This window comes from Bos indicus, chromosome X, assembly GCF_029378745.1.
Source record: "Bos indicus isolate NIAB-ARS_2022 breed Sahiwal x Tharparkar chromosome X, NIAB-ARS_B.indTharparkar_mat_pri_1.0, whole genome shotgun sequence".
Lineage (NCBI taxonomy): Eukaryota > Metazoa > Chordata > Mammalia > Artiodactyla > Bovidae > Bos > Bos indicus.
The window spans coordinates 19,584,061-19,596,003 of record NC_091789.1 but is presented as its reverse complement, the minus strand read 5'-3'; the positions used below and the strand labels follow the sequence as shown (position 1 = coordinate 19,596,003).

Sequence of the window (11,943 nt, the reverse complement as noted above, 5' to 3'; positions counted from 1 at the left end):
GTTCTATGAAGACCTACAAGACCTTTTAGAACTAACACCCAAAAAAGATGTCCTTTTCATTATAGGGGACCGGAATGCAAAAGTAGGAAGTCAAGAAACACCTTGGGTAACAAGCAAATTTGGCCTTGGAACAGGGAATGAAGCAGGACAAAGGCTAATAGTTTTGCCAAGAGAGTGCACTGGTCATAGCAAACACCCTCTTCCAACAACACAAGAGAAGACTCTACACATGGACATCACCAGATGGTCAACACTGAAATCAGATTGATTATATTCTTTGCAGCCAAAGATGGAGAAGCTCTATACAGTCAGCAAAAACAAGACCAGGAGCTGACTGTGGCTCAGACCATGAACTCCTTATTGCCAAATTCAGACTTAAATTGAAGAAAGTAGGGAAAACCACTAGACCATTCAGGTATGACCTAAATCAAATCCCTTATGATTATACAGTGGAAGTGAGAAATAGATTTAAGGGCCTAGATCTGATAGATAGAGTGCCTGATGAACTATGGAATGAGGTTCGTGACGTTGTACAGGAGACGGGGATCAAGACCATCCCCACGGAAAAGAAATGCAAAAAAGCAAAATGGCTGCCTGGGGAGGCCTTACAAATAGCTGTGAAAAGAAGAGAAGCAAAAAGCAAAGGAGAAAAGGTAAGATATAAACATCTGAATGCAGAGTTCCAAAGAATAGCAAGAAGAGATAAGAAAGCCTTCTTCAGCGATCAATGCAAAGAAATAGAGGAAAACAACAGAATGGGAAAGACTAGGGATCTCCTCAAGAAAATCAGAGATACCAAAGGAACATTTCATGCAAAGATGAGCTCGATAAAGGACAGAAATGGTATGGACCTAACAGAAGCAGAAGATATTAAGAAGAGATGGCAAGAATACACAGAAGAACTGTACAAAAAAGATCTTCACGACCAAGATAATCACGATGGTGTGATCACTGACCTAGACCCAGACATCCTGGAATGTGAAGTCAAGTGGGCCTTAGAAAGCATCACTATGAACAAAGCTAGTGGAGGTGATGGAATTCCAGTTGAGCTATTCCAAATCCTGAAAGATGATGCTGTGAAAGTGCTGCATTCAATATGCCAGCCAATTTGGAAAACTCAGCAGTGGCCACAGGACTGGAAAAGATCAGTTCTCATTCCAATCCCAAAGAAAGGCAATGCCAAAGAATGCTCAAACTACCACACAATTGCACTCATCTCACACGCTAGTAAAGTAATGCTCAAAATTCCCCAAGCCAGGCTTCAGCAGTATGTGAACCGTGAACTTCCTGATGTTCAAGCTGGTTTTAGAAAAGGCAGAGGAACCAGAGATCCAATTGCCAACATCCGCTGGATCATGGAAAAAGCAAGAGAGTTCCAGCAAAACATCTATTTCTGCTTTATGGACTATGCCAAAGCCTTTGACTGTGTGGATCACAATCAACTGTGGAAAATTCTGAAAGAGATGGGAATACCAGACCACCTGATCTGCCTATTGAGAAATTTGTATGCAGGTCAGGAAGCAACAGTTAGAACTGGACATGGAACAACAGACTGGTTCCAAATAGGAAAAGGAGTTCGTCAAGGCTGTATATTGTCACCCTGTTTATTTAACTTCTGTGCAGAGTACATCATGAGAAACGCTGGACTGGAAGAAACACAAGCTGGAATCAAGATTGCCGGGAGAAATATCAATAACCTCAGATATGCAGATGACACCACCCTTATGGCAGAAAGTGAAGAGGAACTCAAAAGCTTCTTGATGAAAGTGAAAGTGGAGAGTGAAAAAGTTGGCTTAAAGCTCAACATTCAGAAAACGAAGATCATGACATCCGGTCCCATCACTTCATGGGAAATAGATGGGGAAACAGTGGAAACAGTGTCAGACTTTATTTTTGGTGGGCTCCAAAATCACTGCAGATGGTGACTGCAGCCATGAAATTAAACGATGCTTACCTCTTGGAAGAAAAGTTATGACCAGCCTAGATAGCATATTCAAAAGCAGAGACATTACTTTGCCAACAAAGTTTCGTCTAGTCAAGGCTATGGTTTTTCCTGTGGTCATGTATGGATATGAGAGTTGTACTGTGAAGAAGGCTGAGTGCCAAAGAATTGATGCTTTTGAACTGTGGTGTTGGAGAAGACTCTTGAGAGTCCCTTGGACTGCAAGGAGATCCAACCAGTCCATTCTGAAGGAGATCAGCCCTGGGATTTCTTTGGAAGGAATGATGCTAAAGCTGAAACTCCAGTACTTTGGCCACCTCATGTGAAGAATTGGATCATTGGAAAAGACTCTGATGCTGGGAGGAACTGAGGGCAAGAGGAGAAGGGGATGACAGAGGATGAGATGGCTGGATGGCATCACTGACTCGATGGACGTGAGTCTGGGTGAACTCCGGGAGTTGGTGATGGACAGGGAGGCCTGGCGTGCTGCGATTCATGGGGTCGCAAAGATTCGGACACCACTGAGCTACTGATCTGATCTGATCTGATTCATTACACTTCTGTAACTATCCTCTGTGGACTGCCTGATCAAGAACGTGGCCCATCTATCCGTTGGTCAGTGTGAAGGTGTCCCTGTAAACCCAGACTTGTGTCTGGTTTCTGTAGTGATGGCATTCCGGCTTAGGACTATGACCTTAACCTGTGAAGTTCAGTGTAAATGTGGATCGTTAGTGTCAGTGTTGCCCCTCCTCCTTCCCCTCAGGAGATGGGCTCCATGCTGCCACAACATAGGGCTGGACCAGGGTGTGCAACTTGTTGTGAATCTTCTGGGATTGGTTCAGTCACCCAGAGTAGATCTACATCTGAAAGAGTAATGACTGCCCCAAGTTGACCCACATCACTTGTCCAAATCAGCAGAGAAACTCAGACCACACATAGCAGGAAACAGACCTTCATATCTGTGCCACTGTGGCTGGAGACCAGGAAGAAATTGTAGTGTGTGTCCCTAGCCTGTGTGTCTGGGATATAGAGAGATAGAAAAATAGATCGCTGGAGGGATAAAGAGACAGAAAGAATAGGGAGGTGGGAGGAAGGCTGAAAGGACACCAGCGTTGGAAGTAAGGCACAGACTAGCCTGCATTTGTCTGTGTTTGGAGGAGACTTGTACCATAGGGGCTTCCAAGATACTCACAGCCTTTCCAGTCTGAGTCCATGCTTCATCCAAGCTTCACCAGAATCCCTCCATGCCTGGAGATCCATCCGGAATGTCATGAGATGACCACCAGTCAGTCCCAAAGTCTTGGCAGAAAGGTGCACCGAGCCTTTCAAGTCCTGGCATCCCTGGGGCGGGGAAATGAATCAGAACAAAAAGCAGAAAAGGAACCTAAAATGGGCAAGTCCCTACTCATCCTTTTTTCCTATAAGCTTCCTGTCACCCACTCATTTATCTCCAAGTTGAGACCACATTCAAGTAAAAAGGAGAGTAGAAGGATGCAGGGCGCCCTGCTCTCTGAATGTGTGTGTGTGTGTGTGTGGAAGGGGCAGGTGAGCCCTAGAAATTTACAAGATCCTTGACCTCCACCAGAATAACAGAGTTCTAAAGGTGCACACCAGGTCCAGGAGGTACGTGTCCTGCTACAAGAGTGTGACTGTGCACTGAGACCCTACTTCTGAGTGCCAGGATATCCAGTGTTTCACATAGCTGCCCTGCATGATCAGGTTTATCCCCACAGCAATAGTTATGAGGGAGACACATATAGCCTGGCCATAAAAAGCCCTCAATAAATGGAAAAAATTATGCACCTTCCTCTCAGGTCATCCCCAGGTTCAAAACTTCTTGGTCTCGTATAAAACAGAAAACATGTCCATTGATTCATTATGTAATTAATACACACGGATCCATATTCAGAGTATGGGTGAGAAGTAGACCCACCACCTCCAACATCCAATCTCAGCAAGTTTCTCTCCTGCCTGATGACTTGGACTTGCATAGCTAAGTCTGGTAGCTCACATCTTAATGGGTAAGTCATTCTTTAACACAAGTAGGTGATAATATTGAAACAAAGAAAGAAATGTATAGAAGACCTTTTTCAACCTCCACATACTGAGGAACCCCTCAGGCAGGAGATGACAAGTTGCAGCTTTGGGGATCCTTAGACCGTGATGGCAAGATGTGAGTTGCTGACACCTGCATTCTTGAACATCTTTATGAATAATCAGGGAGAGACCTGAGCCCACCACCCAGCAGGCACATCTTCAATCAAGACAGACTGTGACAGTCTCGCTTCTTTTCCCCAGGAGAGCGATTTCAATGAGCACAAGGTTTTAATGACCTCCCTAGCCCTCCCTGATTCAGATCCTCTGTGCACCAAAGTTGTGTTGTCTCACTCCAAAGCCACATGAGCCTTGCCCGTGCACAAGCCTGCCATGTGTGGTGGCCATGTGAAACAGGGCATGCCTGTGGATGTGCGCACGGAAGGCAAGGATGATGGCTTCACCCGAGGAGCAGTATGGGCAGCCATCTACCCCATGTTGGACAAAGTCAACACCTGTCTGGACCACCTGGAGGACAGAAATAAGCACCTTCCTGGCTGCCTCCCAGAGTGCTTGAATCTAACTGGTAGACACATCTTGAGTTCCAGGAGCTGGTCAAGGAGGCCTAAAGCAATTGGCAGTCCCTAGTGGAGTCCTACAAGGGCCTGGAGCCTGGCCTCAATCCTGCCTCCCTGAGCCAGGCTCTAGGCTGAGCCTTCATGACCTGACTTGGGACTGGACTGCAGATGTCCTGGGGGATCTGCCTGCATAGGCCCTCTTTCTGGTACTTCCCTTCACCTGCCTGGCATACACCCCCCTCCCCCACCTGGCATTCCCACCTGGGGCCAGGAATGCGCCTGTGACCCACCCAACTTGCCTGCCTGCGCAACTCCTGGATGCTCCCTGCTCTGCCTATGTTCATTAGGCAGATTAAACAGTTAGCTTAAAATCCTCTGGAATCACTATTCCTGAATCATGTTGCCACTTGAACGAATATTTCACAAAATGTTGTCAGCATTCTCAGCTCTACAAAGGGTTTATAAATTTACTATTAGAAATTTTATGCAATGTGTGTAGAGTTTTGATTTTTTTTAAGCACTAGTCGAAGGCAATTGCTTCAGCCACTCAGTTACCTTTTCGATTCTTTTCATTTATACTCTGGTAATGATTGATATGTAGTGAATAATTCCTAATACTCAAAGGACTGGATTCTAATACAAATTGGAATAGGAGCTTTTTGTGTGCTTCCAGGTTTTTGTTTCCATGACTTCTGATGGTCTCCAGAACCATGCTGGGCCACTCCTTGTATTCTCACCCAAAGCAGGAATAGGAGATACACCCCCCATGCACACACGATATCCAGGTATTCATCTGTCATCCTCATGAATAAGTGAAAAGGATCACTTCTCCTAGGAAGATGTCAGATTATCTACCATCATTCTTACCTTAACAAGGGCAGAACTTCAGTTCTGGCCTCGAGACCCTTCCCCCTGCCACCGACCACCTGTTATCAATGCCAAGATTACTGAGCCCAGAGTCCCACTCGGTACCTGGTGTGATGCACGTGGGAGCCACATCTTCACTGATGCTGCCTGGAGTCATCACAAAGAATGACATCTACAATGGGAGTTTTTCCAACATACATATTTTATTGAAAAACAACATTTTACAAATTGAAAATAGTTTAGACAGTCACCTGCTCCTCTTTGACATGAGTGGTATGGTATATCTTCCATTTGCCAAGACTGGTGAGATCAGCATAGCAACTGAAACCGTCTGTAAACAAGGCCTCTGGTTATATTTCCTACTGCAAAGGACCACAGAGAATTCACCTCAAGGACACAGATTTTGGTAAAAGATAAGCAAACTGAATGGTGAACAGTGGCTTCTACTTATTCCTCTTGCATGAGGTGCCATTGGCACAAGTTCCACTGAAGGAAATTCCCTGTGGCCTGAGTTTGGCCCAGGGTATGGCAATCACAATTTGTGGGAGGCAGACACCTCCGGGGACCTGGTATCTTATGTTAGGGTACTGCAGGGAAAATATAAAGTTACATAAGACACAAAGTTTTAATTTTCCCCATTGAAAACTGACAGCAGGCCTTCACCCCTCCCTTTGCTTTAGAGGGTTAACTTTGCAAAACGTGTCAGTTCTTTCTCTGCCTCTTTATATGAGTGGAAATCATTAAAAAAGCTCAATAAGCCTCTTGCCAATTTGAATGCTCCTTTAAGGACCTGGCAGGAAAATCCTTGCAAAAGGGGAGAGCTAGGTAAGGAAAGAAAAACGTAAGCAGTTGAAACCAAAAACTGCTAGACCTTCTGGACACTCAGAGAAAGAAATGACCATCAAAGTAGTGCACAAGAATCAATAAAAGTTCAGGAGAAGATCATAAAAAGGTTTGGCAAGGCAGCATCTTAAGAGGATTACAGCATCCACAGAAGCAGGAGATGTTCCTTCTCAGAACTTCCTCAGGTTATGTTATTATGCAACAGTATAAAACATTATAAAGAACATTAAACATTGCACAGAACGAGCAGTGGTAGCAAAATCATCTCCTGGCAGAGAGGCCTACAGTTCACTAGGAAAATGAAATGTGAAGACCTGATCCCAGTATTAATGCCTGAATGTCAGTACAGGTCCACATTCACTCACTTCACAGCTATCCATTTGCTTTACCATTGTCTATATCACAGTTATGGCCACCCAATGGTAGTGAGAGGGAAAAGGGCTACTAGACAGGAGACAGAGCCCTGAACCCATAATGTCTGCCACATGTTTCACGCCAAAGATCCTTGTCATCTCCACTGTCAGTCTTTACTTATACTCTCAGAAGCTCCTCCTCATACCCCTGCTGGGCTCAAATTTAGCTATCAAGAGGAAGCCTTAAATGGGGGAACCACTGGACCCTTTCCCTCCCCAAACTGATCTCCCCTTTCCTCTCATCCTTCCTGTAGTGCAACATCACAAAAAAATGCAAAGCTGCCACTCCACTGTTGTACTAAAAAAACTTCTTCCTAGAGAGTGCAGTGGGTTCCCCTGAGGCAATGTCACCCTCACCAACAAGAAGACCCAAATGGAAGAGAAGCCACCACCAAGCAGAAAGGCTTTCTAGCAGATAAACAGATGGAGAGACAGCTACAGCCTGGGGGTGTAGCCCTCTCCAGCAAGAGGAAAACAAGGTCTTCATCCTCCAGTCCTCACAAATGACTCAGTCATTTCCTGGTCACCCAGACTCATCAGCACATACTGCCAAGGAAACAATGGCCAGAATAAAGGACGGCTCCTTGACAAGACCGACCTGACCTCATTTCTCCAACCAGTGTGCATAGTGTGCTCAGCGGAAAAGTGCCAAAAGAGATCACAGAAAGTTCAAACCACATACCCCCACATAGAGCTGAGACACTTCATGATTCACAGTATGGCCTTGCTCTGCACAATGGCACAGACTTTTGACAACAGACGACTCTCTTCTGCTCCAGAGCCTACATTACCCATGGCATTTGTGGCACAGAAGTCTGATTCAGACCAGAGGTACCTTACCATCCAAACACAACATTTTCCATAACCCTTGCTTTAGAGAAGTCTGACTCAAGCCAGGGCCAGCTCACACCAAGAACCCCTCGTTTCGAATGCCCTTTGTGGCATTGAAGTCTGGCTCAGAAGAACTAACTTACCATCGGGATCCAACATTTCCCATGACTCTTGTGTTAAAGAAGTCTGACTCAGGCCAGAATCAATTTATGCTCTGAACCCCACATTTCCTATGCCATTTGAGACACAAAGTATGACTCAGGCCAGAGCTAATTTACCACCCAGACCCAACATTTTCCATGTCCCTTGTGGCACAGAAGTTTGACTCAGGCCGGAAGTAACTTACGCCCCTGACCCAACATTTCTCATGTTCCTTGAAGCAGAGAAGTCTGACTAGGGCAAGAGCCTATTTGCCACCTAGACCCAACATTTCCCATGACCCTCACTTTAGTGAAGTCTGACTCAGGCCAGAGTTGACTTACTACCCTGACCAAACATTTCTAATGCCCTTTGTGGCACAGAAGTTTGACTTAGGCCAGAGCACACTTACCACCTGGATCCAACATTTCTATAACTCTTGCTTTAGAGAAGTCTGACTCAGGACAGAGCCATTTGATGCTCAGGACCAAACATTTTCCATGCCCCTTGGTGACACAAAGGTATGCCTCAAGCTAGAGCCAACTTTCTTCCCAGACCCAATATTTCCCATGACCCTCTGTGACAGAATAGTCTGATCCATGGCTAGTGCCAACTTACCACCCAGACCAAAATTTCCCCAAGCCCCATGGGACACAGAATTCTGACAACAGGCCTCAGCCAATTTTTGCCCTGGAGCCAACATTCACCATGCCTACATGCTACCATTGCCACTCTGGGCCTTCTTTAGGATTTTGCAAGCCACCTGTGATGTGTGAGCTTTGAAGGAAGTAGTGTCTGGCTGGTACATCAGTAGAACATACCAAGAATAGCCCGTGAATTTCAGCTGTCTCTTTACAGCACACAGGGACATCTCAACAGGAAAGCTGAGCTGAACCAAGTACAGTCAAGATCAGTGGGCACCTCCCAGGAGACTCCTCAGATTACTCTTCTAGGCCACAGTATAGGAGGGGCAATGGCCACCTTCCCTGAGCTGCTTTTCAGAGCCTAAGGCAGTGCACACACTGAAGCAGGAACACAAGAACTTCTCTAACAGTGGCATATAGAAGTCTGAGGAATGCTGTAAAGTAGGGTAAAACACCCATTATAAAAGTCACCTGTGCCAGAAGGCAATCTATTCTCATATCTCACTCAAGGATGTGCATCAGTATTGTTGGTCCCCATGCTCTGCTTATCCTAGGCAGTGACATGGATGTTGAAGGGGAAGAAAACAATTCTTTGAATACAAGAAGCTTCTCGTATCTTTCACACCACAGTTCCTTGTCCTTAATCATTATGAGCAGCTGCATCCAGTGCTGCTCTTCCCCACCTTTGCCCATCTGCAACCATCAGGCCTCAGAAGGAAGGACCATGGTCTATATGCCATTCCATCTTTTCTGATCAGAAAGGCTCCAGCCCTGGTATGACTCTGTAACATCTATAAGCCTCTCTGTAAAAGAAGAGACAATCAAACTGGCTGGCCAATCAGCCATGAAATCCATTTAGTTCAACATGTATTCTCCCCAATTTGAGGAGCATTTTACTTCCAGTTATTTCTACCACTGTGAAAACACACTGTGTCACCCCCAGATAGCCATATTGACTGGAAATGAAGAGGAGATGCGGGTGTTGGTAACCCCCAACTTTTCAAGCAAGAAAATGTTAGTTAAGAAAGCTTCTCGAAGCTTAGTAATTAACATCACAAGATATGGGGCCCACTAAACCCAACACTAACACCCTTCTACACCATTTGTTGAGAGTGAAGGGCTCTGTCACCATGGCAATGTAAGAATCCATTCTATACTACAAATGTCCCTTGCAAAAGAGAGCATTTTCTATTTCTTACAAGTAGTACACAAATCAGAGGAATTGAGAAGATTATGAAATAAACCAGTGAAAAGAACTGAGGATAGTTCTTGCTTCTGTTAATCTTCATATAATTGGTGGTTGTGGTGGTTTTCTTATTAGCATAATCACCACGAAAACCACTATCATGGCCACCACCATCATCATCACTTCCAGTAGGCTAACATGCCTCTCAAAATGACTGCTGCTATCCTGATGAACCTAGAGTCTGTATATTACAGGAAAGCAGGATTAAAAGAAAGATACCTCATTTCAAAGGCCATGCCTTCAAATGCCCAATATTACCCATTTCTCTGCAACCACATAAGTCAGGGGAAAGCGTGAGCTTCATACAGATAACATATTTGGAAGACCTTGTAGTACATTACCATTTCCACCCGAGAGAAAGCATTCATCCATTGAGCTTGACAGAGATAACTTGGTACATTCCTTCAGCTTGATGCATATAATGATGCATTCATCGATTGAGCTTGATACAGATAACTTAGATTGAAGACATTACCATTGCCACTGGAGAGAAAACAATCATCGAATACATGCCTCAGAAGGCTAAGTGACAAGGCAGGCCTAGGGATCAACGCCTGGAATAGCACAGAGGAGCCAGGTCACATCTGACCTGTATTGAGTAGTGTCCCTTTCTCTTGCTCAAGAGTGCGAGTTCTTGGAGGCCGGGCCGGCCCGAGGGCGCCTGCGCGCTGAGGCGGGGTGAGCTTCCCAGCAGGCCGGCTGCAGAGGGCGCTAGGGGCAGACGCGGCGGTTTAGCTGGAGCGCAGGACGCCGGGCCCCAGCAGCAGAATATGGCGGCGCTCAGCAAGAAGTGCTGTGTGTACTGCCTAGCCGAGGTAAGCCCGCTGTGCTTTCGCTGCACCGAGTGCCAGGACATCGAGCTGTGCCCCGAGTGCTTCTCCGCCGGCGCCGAGATCGGCCACCACCGCCGCTACCATGGCTACCAGCTGGTGGACGACGGGCACTTCACGCTCTAGGGGCCCGAGGTCGAGGGCGGCTGGACCTGCCGCGAGGAGCAGCTGCTGCTGGATGCCATCGAGCAGTTCGGCTTCGGGAACTGGGAGGACATGGCAGCTCACGTCGGCACTTCCAGGACCCCCCAGGAAGTGATGGAGCATTACATAATCATGTACATCCACGGAAACCTGGGGAAGGCCTGCATCCCCGACTCCATCCCCAACCGGGTGACTGACCACACCTGCCCCAGTGGGGGGCCCCTCTCTCCCAGCCTCACCACCCCCTTGCCTCCCCTAGACATCTCGGTGGCCGAGCAGCCGCAGCTGGGCTACATGCTGCTGCGGGACGAGTATGACATTGAGTATGACCAGGACGCCGAGACGCTCATCACTGGGCTCTCGGTCAACTATGACGAGGAGGACGTGGAGATTGAGCTGAAGCGTGCGCACGTGGACATGTACGTGCGCAAGCTCCGCGAGCGGCAGCGGCGCAAGAACATCGCACAGGACTACAACCTGGCACCCGCCTTTCTGGGCAAGGACAAGAAGGAGGAGGAGTGGGCGGCGCAGCGCAAGGTCACCAAGGAGGAGAAGGAGCTGCGGCTGAAGCTGCGGCCGCTCTACCAGCTCATGTCGTGCAAGGAGTTCGACGACCTGTTCGACACAATGTACAAGGAGAAGATGCTGCGCGCCAAGATCCGCGAGCTGCAGCGCTACCGGCACAATGGCATCACGAAGATGCAGGAGTCGGTGGAGTATGAGGTGGCCCAGCACAAGCGCGAAAAGTGCAAGGAGAACAAGGCTGTGGCGGCAGCGGCGGCGGGGGGCGGCAAGGAGGACGGCCGGGATGGTGAGTTTGCGGCCATCGAGCACCTGCCGGGCTTCGAGCTCCTGTCGCACCGCGAGAAGGTGCTGTGCAGCTCGCTGAACCTGAGCCCCGTGCGCTACGTGACCTTGAAGACCATCTTCATCAAGGACCACCTGAAGAAGCGCCAGGGCATCCCCTCCAAGAGCCGCCTGCCCAGCTACCTGGACAAAGTCCTCATGAAGAGGATCCTGAACTTCCTCACCGAGAGCGGATGGATATCCAGGGACGCCTCCTGAAGCCCGCCGCCCGGAGCGCCTGGGACTGACGGACGGACGGATGGCTTGATGGTCGCCGCGAGAGCCGCACAGACAGCGAAAGGGGCGGGGGAAGCTTTGTGAGCCAAAACCAAATGGGTTGGGCGGGAGGGGGAGAGGAAACGCTTTTCCGCCCCCGCCCTCCCACCCACCCATTGTTGCTCTTTAAAAAAAATAATAAAAGGAGTTCTTTTTTTAGGGTATCAATTCTTTTTACCATCCTCTGAAGAAACAATAGCAACAGTCTGATCAAGGGGAAGACAAAACCTGTGTATATTTTAACTGAATCCCTAAACGTAGTACTTTAAGATGACGATTTGCCTTTAAGTGTTCAGTGTGGAGCCTCTGAT

The 11,943-nt window shown here is 47.5% G+C and overlaps 1 pseudogene; it reads left to right on the top strand.

The window, feature by feature from the left end:
- Nucleotides 1-10,306: 10,306 nt before the first annotated feature.
- On the top strand, nt 10,307-11,668 carry LOC139181230 (transcriptional adapter 2-beta pseudogene; annotated as a pseudogene).
- The last annotated feature ends 275 nt before the right edge of the window (nt 11,669-11,943 follow it).